General features: G+C 34.5%; 1 protein-coding gene across 4 annotated transcripts in view; it reads left to right on the top strand.

Annotated features, from left to right (window-relative positions):
• Positions 1-12,447, top strand: part of LOC126846979 (fat-like cadherin-related tumor suppressor homolog) — a 157,289-nt gene that overhangs the window by 54,045 nt on the left and 90,797 nt on the right. For all 4 annotated transcript variants that reach the window (XM_050586897.1, XM_050586899.1, XM_050586898.1 and 1 more), the window contains one exon: positions 6,281-6,334. The gene's annotated coding sequence lies outside the window, so the exon portion shown is untranslated. The remainder of the gene's footprint in view (positions 1-6,280; positions 6,335-12,447) is intronic.

Here is a 12,447-nt window from a genome sequence, read left to right as displayed (position 1 = left end):
CGGTTTACCCTCGTCATCTGGATACGAAACTGTGTAGCACACTGTCGCAACTACTCACGACACAAACTATATAATACGGAACGTCTGTAGAATCTCAACACGAATGCCACGGACCGCCAACTCGTTTTAAATTACTGCCACTTCACCGTATTCCTATAACAGACGACGGCGTTGACGTTATAATATTGTTGTAATATTATTATAGTGATAAAAACTAAACGCGATTGTATGTCAGCAGCCGGAGATGGTGAATATTGTCTTGTCAAAAGTAAAAAAAAAAAAATGTTCTGAACCACACCGGTTGATATCAATCGATATTTTGTATCTAAAAATCGCCGAGCGTCGATCAAACCAGTTCTGTCTTATAATTAAATGTAATAGACAAACATTCGAGTTTTCGCTTAGCTATGCTTTACACTCTAGAACGAGTCCGATAATTCAACAAATCAGAATTTACTGTCAGTAATTGGTTAAAAACTAATGTATATAATATTATGATGTTGATTTCTTGTATTATAATGTCAAGATACTCCCGCAGAGGTGTTGAACACTACACGTTGATAGTCGAATCCGTTATGTACACAGCAAAACAGAATGGAAAACCACAATTTGATTAAAAATCTGGTAGCTAATTTTTCTGTCCATGTGTGCACCGATAAAATCAACTTAGTTAAAATTTCTAACGAGTGTAACCATACCCGAATTGACTGAGGTCAAGGGAGGGGGTTATAACTGATTTGAGGACTTGACAAAACTGAGGGGGGGGGAGGGTTTACCTTTGAACTCGTTTCTGCGTACTTTTTTGGGTCCAATTGTTTGTCAAGGATTTATTGCCGAGAAAAAGTTCCGATTGGTAAGCGGCGGGCGACGATAAAAGTAATTCGATTAAGTTTTGGTAGAATCAATCCGGCGCCCGCGGTGGATGGGATGGTGTACTTATTTAATTTGTGCGTTAACTGTCGTTTGGGATGTGACAGAACGCACAGGTTGAGTGTCGTTCGACGACGGCAATACGATGGCGTTATGTGGATAGTGTAATGACCGTGGCAACGGGTGCGGAATTTCGGTAATATTGCACGGGCAAAAGACGTTTATACTTTTGTATCCAGTAAATGTGTTTGCACGTGACAAAAATACTTTAAAGGATACCACACACGTTTTCGAGACCGCCTTTACGCCATCGCCGGTGTTGCGGAATAATTTGCCAGTAAAATACACACCCGTTCTCTTTTTTGCACAACTTTTTTTTTCTCACCCTTTCTAATTCTTATACTGGTGCGCACCCCCGTAGTCGACTGAATCCGTGTGTTATTATTATTATTGATATTGTATAATGTTATATTCCCGAGTTGTTTTGTTTTTTAAATAAATCCATCAAACGGTATTTTTGTATGGATTTTCCATTTTAAAGGCAAGTGCGCTATTATCATGCGTACCTGTGTACATTACCAACTCCCATTATTGGCGAAAAACCCGAAAATATGAATTAGTATATCTTATTTTTCCATTGGTCTGAAATACAAACACTCCCAGCGCGCATAATTGATGATTAAATCGAAATGAACACATCTATTTTAAACAAGTCGCGGCAGACGTTTTCTCATTTTGTATTTTCGTGTAACTTTAACATGCACACACAAACTAGGCCGTTTCTATATCAAGACTGTATAGGATTGCGGTCTTTCTTAATTCAGGAAGAAAAAAAGACGTTTTTTTCCTAACCACGTATCTCTTTCACTGGGTTCATTTTCATGAGGATAATACGCTCGCGTAACCTGAAAAATATAAGTTATATTCGTTCTCGCATAATAAGCTGCTTCTGCCTATCTATTTATTTATTAATTATTATCCGTATAATGTAAAGGTTTACCATGGCCGATGGACTTGCTCGTAGAAATATCGCTTAACCGTGTTCGTTTTTATCAACGTCTATCCTGTGCTCAGCTTAATCGCTGAATAATAATTTTATAATATTTTGGAAAATGTAGGTGATCGCACGTGGTACGAAGACTATATATGATATTATATTAAGCACTCTCTCGGTGTGTAGGTATAAGTGTGCTAAATTATGAGATTATTGGATTAGGTGTTTTAAAACTTTCCCATAAGCTGTCAGTTATACTTAGCAAATTGTTTTCGCGTCCCCGGGGTGAAACGCCGGCTAGGCAGTTTGATGCCGTGTAAACATGGAATGCCCGTAAATAAATATCACCCAAAAAGTCCATTTTAACTTTATATTATTTCTGTCTTTTTTTTATTTACTTTTTTATTGCGCCAAGTAGCATCTACCGTGTTTTTATTCCAGTTTGCTCTCATCCCGAATAAACATACCGATAGCCGTGTTATAATATACATCCAGCATCCACGGTCGTGACGATGAGAACAGAACTGTGTTATGTAATGGTAAACAAAAAGGCAGCCTACATAAAATAACATGATGAGTTTTTTAATTTAAAACGCACGCTTCTTAAATTATGTTCTGTTCAGCGATACATAGTATATATATTATTTTTAATTCCGACAAACCGTTGTACTTATTTATGCTCAACCCGGTTGCGTTGTACTGTGTTTCTTGACGTATGGAAATCAATATAAATTATTTGAGTCGTTCAGATCGAATTAATAATTCAACGTCATATTTTCGTTTCATCGTCGTTGAGTTTGAATTGAAACACGCTTAACTCTTAAATTATTATAGTTGACATTTGACAACTCACCGTAAACGTTCATGTACGGCGCCGTTATGTAACTAGTATATAAATAAGTAACTTCCCGTGCAATATTGCGTTTGTGTTTTTATACAAATTTGTATAGATGTTTTGCGTAGGTAGTGCGTGCACAAGTCGTAACGTGTGTTTATGGTCATAATAATAGTATGTTTTCAATGCTTGACATACTGACTATTGCAAATCAAGGAAGACGTTCGTTTTCCGTGATTCGGCTTTGCGAGACCTTATAAGGTGTATATTTAATACCGTTGTATGTGTACAAAACTTTATTTTGACCGTGTCTATGCAAACAGAACACGGCCAAAAGACACAACGTATGTTATTAGACGCCTAACTTAACATTGTACCTACTGTTAATAACATACAAAATATTTGAATTAAGCATGGTTTTTACAAAAAAATATTGAGTTGAGGTATCAAAAAAATAAAAACGCCACCCCATTGAAAAAGTTTTTCTCTATACATTGTGAGAATTTGGTAAATTTACTCCTTAAGGGGGTCGGAGCACAACTAATTTTCATGCGTTTTAGACAGATAAGCGGGGCTAAATTATACATACTTCCCAATGTGGGATATTAATTTTTAAAATATGTATGCATTTGTTGACAAATTTTCTAGGTTTCTTAGGTAGATATTATGAACATTTTAAACATTTTCAACTCACAATTTCAAACGATAATAGCATGCGAGAACTACTAAAAATGCATCGACTCCATATTGTTTTAAGAATTTTAGTTTGATATGTTTGCTTCTTTTTTTTTTTCCGTGGGCGTTTTTGAACCAGTCTCACCCTGACGCTGTCGTGGTATTTTCACGAATAACGCAGGAGACCTTGTAAGACTACTACTGACCTTAGTTATGACTAACGATGTACATTTTGTATGCACACGGTTCGAAGTTAAACTTTTAAACGACGTAATGACATGATGCGTGTGTGTGTGTGTTTATTATCCATGACAGTTGTTTAGAATTGTGTGGTACGGTAAGCGCCTTTGTTTGATTGATGCTCAGCAGTTTGTATTGTATGTTTGTGTGTGCATGACTGACGTTTGTGAGTGTTTCGTTACAGCATATTATTATTGTGGTGTGTGTGTGGGTCCCTGCAAAATTCGAAGGCGTCGAAGTGCTTCCAGGCGACTAATGAGGGGCTAATGCGTGGAATGAGATATTACATTATATTGTTATGTGTGTGTGCAAGCACAACAGTAATATACCTATATTATGCATGTGTGTTCATTATCGGCTGCCATGCAGTAATTGCTTGGGGAATACATAAATACGGATGTAAATTCTAAATTATGCCACTGTTGTCTAGTGCAAGTTAACGGAACGGGTATGTTTGCTATGATAAACCACTTTTGCTTTAGTCTTCCGGGGTAACTGCGATGGCGACGATAGCAGGCTACTACTATTGTTTGAAATCAAATTATTTAGTAATCCGCTAACTCACTTCTTCCCTATAAACTTTCCTACTCAGTCATTGTTGTGCTACCAACTCAACTTTAATGTCGAAACAATTGAAGTGGATCGCTATAATTATTTAGAAAGCACACGCTCCGATGTTTAAGTACAAAACTGCGAACAAAACCGATTGCTCTCGATAAAACCGTTAATTGTTTAAAACTATGAAACGAATACAGCAAAGCGGATTTATGTGTTGTTCAAAATGTATATAGTTCATAAAATATTTAATTCTTCAATATTTCATATAATATTTGAACGTTAGCAATGTAAGCAATGCAAAAATTACATTTAAAACGGTAAAAATACAGGGTAGGTATATTTTTTTTATACTTTAAAATGAAAAATATTTATAATACACTTAATAGTTGTTAGTTTTTAATAACAACATTTTTTTTTATGTTTTTTACTTTTTTTATTTATTAACGAATATTTACAATCTATGCTGCAAGGCATAATAAGCAAATAGTTACATTGTTATATGTACAGAGAGAGAGAAAAAAAAAATAAACAAATAAAAACGGTGATGTTGTATGAGGAGGGAGGCTATCCGACGTGATTTTTTTTCTAATTATTTTTGATAATAACTAATTTATGTTGTTATTATCTTTATATACTCTACCACATGTTACGAATGATTATTACTTTACATTTTTCATCATAATAAATCATTTATGCTGGTGTTATGCCTAGAAATGTACTTATTATATAAAATATGTTGTATTATTATTATGTATTCAACAAAGCTGTAACGTGATTTTCTAATAATTATCGCATGCTGGAGTTACTATGCGTAGCACCACAGAATAGCAGTTTAACTACTAATCTAATATGATATGAATTTTTATGTAATTGAAAATAAGTGCTATTAGGAGGCCTCCACAGCATTTAGTCTCCCTAGATTTTTCCCTGTTTTACCGAAGTGGACTTGTAAGACGTATCGATTGAAAAAAAAGTTACAATACATGTTAATAATAATAATAACACTATAAGTTATATTTTGTCAGTCTCATTGAAATTCACCCGAGTTAAGTGAATTTTCTTGTGTCGACACGTGGCAACATCGGCGACGTGACTTAAGGGAATTTTCGTTACAAAAACATGTAATGAATTATAATGTACCCTTTTTAGTCGTATTTTAATTGTTATTGCATTTACTAATTGAATAGAAACGCCTGTGTTAGGGTCGTGACAAAAAAAAGGGGGGTAATAAAAATCGTTTTATCCCCGGGAAGCGTGATGATGTCAACCTAGTGCTTACCCGAATTGCGCTTACAGACACGGATAGCAAACATTTTCATTTTTTAGCGAAACGGCCGTATCAAAATTCGTCCTCGTAATGATCATTATTTTTTTTTTTTTTATATATATATAAGATCTACTGTAAATCGATTGATGTAACCGCGACCCGTGTACCATCTTTTAACTATTACAAAACCGGTTGGACAGTATGTAAAAATCGTCAATGGGAGTGTTTTTTCTTTCTTCGAAGGCGTTACAGAAGTCTGTATCAATTAACGCCACTCGGAGCTGCCCCGTTGGCGGCTGAAGGTGTTGTGTTACAGCTAGCCGAGTAAAACGATCATCGCCAACCGGTTATTTTGATTTCATAATGGATGTCTACTGAAAATAGAATGCGTATATTTTAATTATAGCAAATATGATTTGAAAAAAGTTTGAATAAATTAAAAAAAACTCGTGTAGCGCATTAGTTAATCCATTTCCGTCTTCAGAGTTGTTTTTTTGTCTTCCGTTTTAAAATGAATAAAAACTTTCAAGTGCCAATAATAAAAATTTTACTCCGAGGCTGAATACATTAAACTTTTTATTGCGATTTTACTAAAGTTATTTAAGAAGTAGCGGCGTACCAAAACATCTTTACAGTATATTTTATAGTCGACGGACTGCAAAGTATCCCATGGAAGCTAACACAAACTTATAATATAATATATATATATATATATATATATGTATTTGTAAAATTTACAATTTGAATTTATTAATAGTATACTCTGTTTTTATTGTACGATTATTATTAGTATGATAATAATACTAACGAGTTTAATATTTATGTTATGTTTTTGTTTCAGGCCAGAAAAGAATAGTTGGTGGCATTTTTCAAGTTCAGTCTACTGCATGTTTAGGTATGATACTAAAATACACTAAATCATTTTATTTCTTATAATTATTTAACTTCCAATAAATTGAACGAAAAATTACGCTATGAAACAACTATAATAATCGTTAATTTGATTTAAGTAGTTTTATGTAATTTTGCTTAGTTTTAAAACTTTTTTATTTAAATTGAATTTATCGAATAACCCAGCATAACGAGTTAACACATAAATAAAAGAACATATTCTCGTATTTCATTAAAATATATCACAATAATACAATGTGTTTCTCAAATTCTCATATTACATTTTTATCCGCTAGCAGCAAATCCACGCGTTTGTGTGTGCTTTTGTATATTACTACCATGTTACACACTTGTCGGGATACGGTTTCCCGTTTCAGTGTAAACAAATTGTATTCTCTAAAGACCTTTGAATACCATTTAATTCCAAGATAACTCCATCCGTTGTCTGTCTTTTGTTTTGTAAATTGAAGAGTCTCCAGTAATGTTGTTGGTAAACTGTACATACATGTTTGTAATACGGTTGGCCGGGTAAACACATTTTCCGAGCCGATTCCTTTTAAAACCTAACGACGCTTTGCACATTGTTTTCCACCAGTACTCCGTTTCCTAAGCCCGTCCGTGCTGAGCTGTGTTTGTTATCGTCGAATCGTCATTTAGTCTCGGTGGACGTCTCTGGGACGGAATACGTTTCTCTCTTTATCCGCTGCCGTTGATAAATGCCAACCGTACGAACGAAACGTTTATACATGACACAACGATCTCCGAGTCGAGATTATTGTTTAATTAAAATCTCCAATAAACTCCTATCACCCCCCCCCCTCTACGAGTATATCCGTCTCGAGACACCGGAATCGGTTAAACGTTAATGCGGTTGTCGTGGAGTTTGAGTTTGCGCTTCTATCCCTCGTGTCGGTTCGCCGCCGTTTATGTAAATGCACGAGAAACCGTCGCGTACACAGACAAGTAGGTAGGTACTTAAGAAGAAAAAAAATACAATCGGTAAGGCGAAATAAAAAAAAATAAGAAATCCCGAGACTCTGTATTTAAATCATATGTCTGTGCCCGAGGAGTACGTGACGATCGGCGAATTGCGCCAATGTGTGGCTGTCCAAACTGCTTGTCGTACTACAAAGTTAAATATAAAAATTAAAATGAATAGTTTTTCGCATGCGTCGTCGCCGTAACGCGTTATAATGCAAAATATTATCCTTCTATAATATATTGTGTGTGTGTGTTTTTTTTTTTTTACATATTTTATTGCCTGTCGCCGTTTCCGACGACGCGACGTGGGCGCGGCACACTGTAATAATAGCTAAATGATTTGTGTACGGACAATAATATATTCACCTACTTCGGTATACTATACTCCTTCCTCGCATGGGCGGAATAAGGGATAATCCCCCCTTGAATATTTACCGTTATGTATACGTTTTTTTTCATGTTCGGTGCTCATTTTAACTAATTAAGTACAATTAAATTATTATATAATCAATTAGATAGAGTTTTGAATTTTAATGATTACCTACCCCTAAATCTAAATTGTAGTTTTTCAAATTAAATACATATTTTATTTATTACACTTTAGCTCATCTATATCTTTTGCCAGGGAAACATAAAAAAAAATTGGTAACCAGAAAAAAAAATAAAAGAGAATAAGTCGTCAAGAGATAATATGATATGCAAATCCAAACGAGAAAAATATGTCTAAATTTTAAACTTTGTTGATTTTGTCGTTCGTTGTTATTTTCAAAGAAATTTATTTTGTACTGTATTTCTATTTAAACATTTCTTTATTATTATTATTATTGAATATTTTATCAGAAATAAAATAATATTATATATATGTACATAATTTATTAGTATGTACTATGTACCTATCTTTTTTTTGTCAATCTGGATTTTGAATGTTTTAATGTGAATCATTATAAATTTAATAATAATATGGTTTACTGAGTGTAGTTTGATGTCCGTTGAGCGTTTACGCATAAAAAAATATAATATAATATATTATTATAGTAACGAAAACAAATAGTTACAAAAGAAATGGTCTATTGGTTCGAAAGTGAGCTCAAGTATATCCGAAATCTACTTATTTATGGGTTCGAACGATATCGGTTCCTCTTCTCGCGTCTCGACGATTATGGCGATATTGCAAAACAATGTATTTATAATCAACGGTAGCCTAAGTCGCATTTGTAACGGGAGTTGATCGGTTATTATAGATTGGACATGTACAAATAAGCGCATAGCGGCGTATATTCGGCACGTGTGTATTACCCACACACCCTTCTGACTCATTCTCTAATTTGGGAGGAAATCTATTCGGTCAAAACTGATTACATCCAATTCCCTTTTCGGCCACTTCGATTTAAACACTAAACCAATAATAAAATACTTGGGAATCAATGATGTAAAAAAATTGTATAAAACTATTTTTATTTTAATTCCAAATGAATATATTATGTTCTATTTTTTTCGATTAATTATTATTTTTTGATTTTGTGTGCTGTCAGCTGTACAGCATCGGCCAACAATATTCATTCGTTTTCGGTAGTCTGCTCTGATTCGAGCTAGATTATGGAACTAAATCATTAAATTAATTCAATGTTTTCTAATTTTGTAATAAAAAATGTTTAATAAAGTCAAACATAATAAATTAACACAGAGAAGATACTTATCACACAAAAACGCTCCGGCCATGGTCTTACGACGTCGCAGTGTGAACGTTTTCAAAAAACTAAATGTAAAATATTATATATATATGTATTTATACAAAATATTATAACTAATTTTAAACAAATACCCAATATAAAATACAAACCGTAGTATCATTGTTTTGAACTGATTGTACTAAATAGATAAGAAAAAGGCAAGTAAGGTCGTTAAAAAATGGCCGTCACTTTTTTGTTTACATTTAAGTGACCCTTCTGCTTTTATCTTATATTCTGTGCTTATATTAACAAAAATTCTAAATATTTTATTACTGACGAAAAACAAAAGAATACACACGTTTTTATGTGGAAATCGATATAACTTATGGTGAGGAAAGAAAATACAGTCCATATGGGATAATTTTAAAGTTGTACGTTTTAATTGCGTTCGCCGTTTCGCCGACGGATTTAAGTACTCTGCGCTCGTCGACCGCCTCCGTGTAGCTGTGGTATCGTGCAGGACAAACAAGATTACAGTTGCCACGTTGTGTCTGTTTGTTTTGGACCTGTACGACTAGCCGTTGTTTGTATTATAGAGGCATAGAACAGAACAATATAATATGATGAAAAACTGGCCGGCGTCACACGCATTACGCTCAATAAAGCCGAGCAAGTAGATTTCGTCTCGAATTACCGTCCACGCAATAAAACGCACTCGGCATTTAATCTCTCGTCCCGGCATAACTATCCTCTGCTATGTCATAATACCATGTGGTGGTTAGGTTCATTCTTTCCTCGTTATCCTTTTTCTTTTTTTTTATCGATCATCGACCGACAAGGCAGCCAACGGTCCAATACTTTGACGAATCATTTGTCTCGCGACACTCGTGACTCGCCCAAAGCACAACTGTGCGAATCGAGATTGTATGTAAAACGTGACGTTATATAAACATAAGCCTCAGTTCGTTCGATTATTGAATATGGTTTCATTATTTTGGTCAAGCAGATAAGATTGAAAGTCTTTAGAGACGTTTTGTGCGAATGGTAGTTTTTAAAACTGGAAAAGTCGAACATGGTACAGTTGTTGCTGAAATAGGATTGAATAGTCTCACTCATTGTAGTCGTACTCTTGATGTCGTCTGGATTTATAAATTAATAAATATAACCAAATTTATTGTCCTGGAATATTACAGCTCATTTCTATGTTCCTTATGTTACTTTGCGATCTCCTCCTACGTTTTACATCACTCTTTCCAGTTTTATACTTAATACTATTAAACTATATATGTTTTAGGTACTTAAAATAAATTGTTTTGCTAATAACCGGTGAGAAAAGTCAGTAGACGTGACACTTGTACTCCGGTCACATGGCGGAAACGAATATAATTCTAGTGTCGTTTTCCCAAAAACAACTATCTGTCCATCAAATACTTGGCAACGGCACAAAGCAATAATTGCTATTGAGTTTTTTTTTAAATTGTATCCACTTTTGCTGCTACTAATCGGTACCGCTCATTAGTCATATATAATTTCCTTAATCCGGGTTCCATATATTATTGGATTATTAAGCCGCGGGTTGTTACGCTATACTTTTAATCCGTCTGTCTGATCCTGTTAAACAAATGTTGTTGGATGCACTTGGATGCATTTTGCGGCGGAAATGCAACATAAGCCCCGCCTAAAAACTATTCTGCACTGTTTATTCTGCATAGCGTTTGTCTTTAACGTCTCCCTTTTTCTCTCTCCCTCCGTATAATTCGTTAAATCCATAATAGAGCATTATATACGCTTTTTGAAGTCTGGCCAAATAGGACAATCTACACGTTTATGTTCATACGTTTATTTATTTACGGACCTCCTATTCGATTTCCAATAAATTATTTGTATGCATTTAATGGATTTCAAATCGAGCCTGCGTTAAAGCTATTACGAACACAACAATAATGGTTGATTTTCGTAAATCGAACAAATGAAATTGCCCGTTTTTTTTATCGTCAAAATGAACTTCGGTTAGAAATGCATTAGCTATAAAATGTACCAATGCTATTTAACAGAAAACGGGTAGAAATTATTAGTACATATACGGCTATATTACTATAGTACAACGGAAAAAAATAATTGTGTTTTATTGGCAGTATAAAAACATTTGTGCAAAATTAAAAAATTATACAAAATATAAATAAAAGATATTATGATCAAAATCGAATGCGGATGAAATTGTGTGTTCTCTTAATGAAAAATGTGAGAATGGTAGTGTGTACTTGATCTATACGAATAATATACATTTGTTTTTTTTTTTTGTAAGTTATCGTCCAGTTGTATTAATGTGCTTAATTTTAGACCGAAAATTGTGTATAATTAAAAAAACTCAAATATTATGCCTTCTTAAAAAACAGATAACCAACAGTGATCATGAAATGAAGGATAAAATTAATATAATAAATGGTTTGTTATGTTTACATCGTTTAATATTCACGTTTGATTCAATATGATTTTACGCTTCGATACTTATCTGAAAAGGTATTGGTTTTACATGTTTTTTTTTAGTCGTTAGATCTAAATCAGTTCAACCCGAGTTATCTCTTGTTTTGGCTTTTAACTAATTAAAGAACATTTTTTGTGCCTATATATATGTTGTACATTGTTGCACTCAACTAATGATGCAATTCGTTGGTTTTTTTTTTATATTCCCGGCTCGTTGTTTTTTGTTTTATTCAAATATCCTTATAACTGTTATCTACAACCATCGGGACATGTTTTTTACCTACCGCCATCGCTGATCAACATGTAAAATATACCGTACAGTGCGTGCGCCCGGATCAGTTTGACAACATTACAATACATTATTGTTATTACTTATTATTATACTGTGTGTAACTATCCCCCGCGGTGCATAATACAAGCGCCCGTTGCATCCGAAACCGTCGCCGGGTCGTCGGATATTACTTTTTATTAGTTTTTCTCAATTATCGCCGACCGAGTGCCGTTCCCACGGCCGTATCACAGGAATAATATTATTACCAGATCGTGTACGACGGTGAATACACGATTTTCGACGACTACTATTGTTTAGGTCATTACGGGCTCGTACACCGTACCCCGTGGGTAGCGGCGGGGCTGGCTCGGGGTGAAGAATATAGCGACACACCACACGGTCGCCGAACGCAGTAAAACAAATTGTGTGTGTGTGTGTATTCGGTAAACGTACGTGTCCACCGTCGTAAAGCCGTCGCTTAACATAATATTTTTCTACTCTGGCCGAGTACACGAATAGTACATGACTTACGGACTCCAGCGACCGCGTAGATCAGGGAAGTGTGGTGCGGACGCGGGACGGGCATTGATGAAAACTACAATGCTCTTATTCGGCGTAATGTCTGATAGCAGGGAGATACCTATACATACATTGATATTTCTACGTTGTATATAATTTATAAAACACGAATATACAAAAGATGGCCGCCAC

This window comes from Adelges cooleyi, unplaced genomic scaffold (genome assembly GCF_023614345.1).
Source record: "Adelges cooleyi isolate 19-005CV unplaced genomic scaffold, UGA_ACOO_1.1 ACOO_flye_CR_arks_rails_tigmint_CR_PRNA_9, whole genome shotgun sequence".
Classification (NCBI taxonomy): Eukaryota; Metazoa; Arthropoda; class Insecta; order Hemiptera; family Adelgidae; genus Adelges; species Adelges cooleyi.
This window is presented reverse-complemented; position numbering and strand designations above follow the sequence as displayed.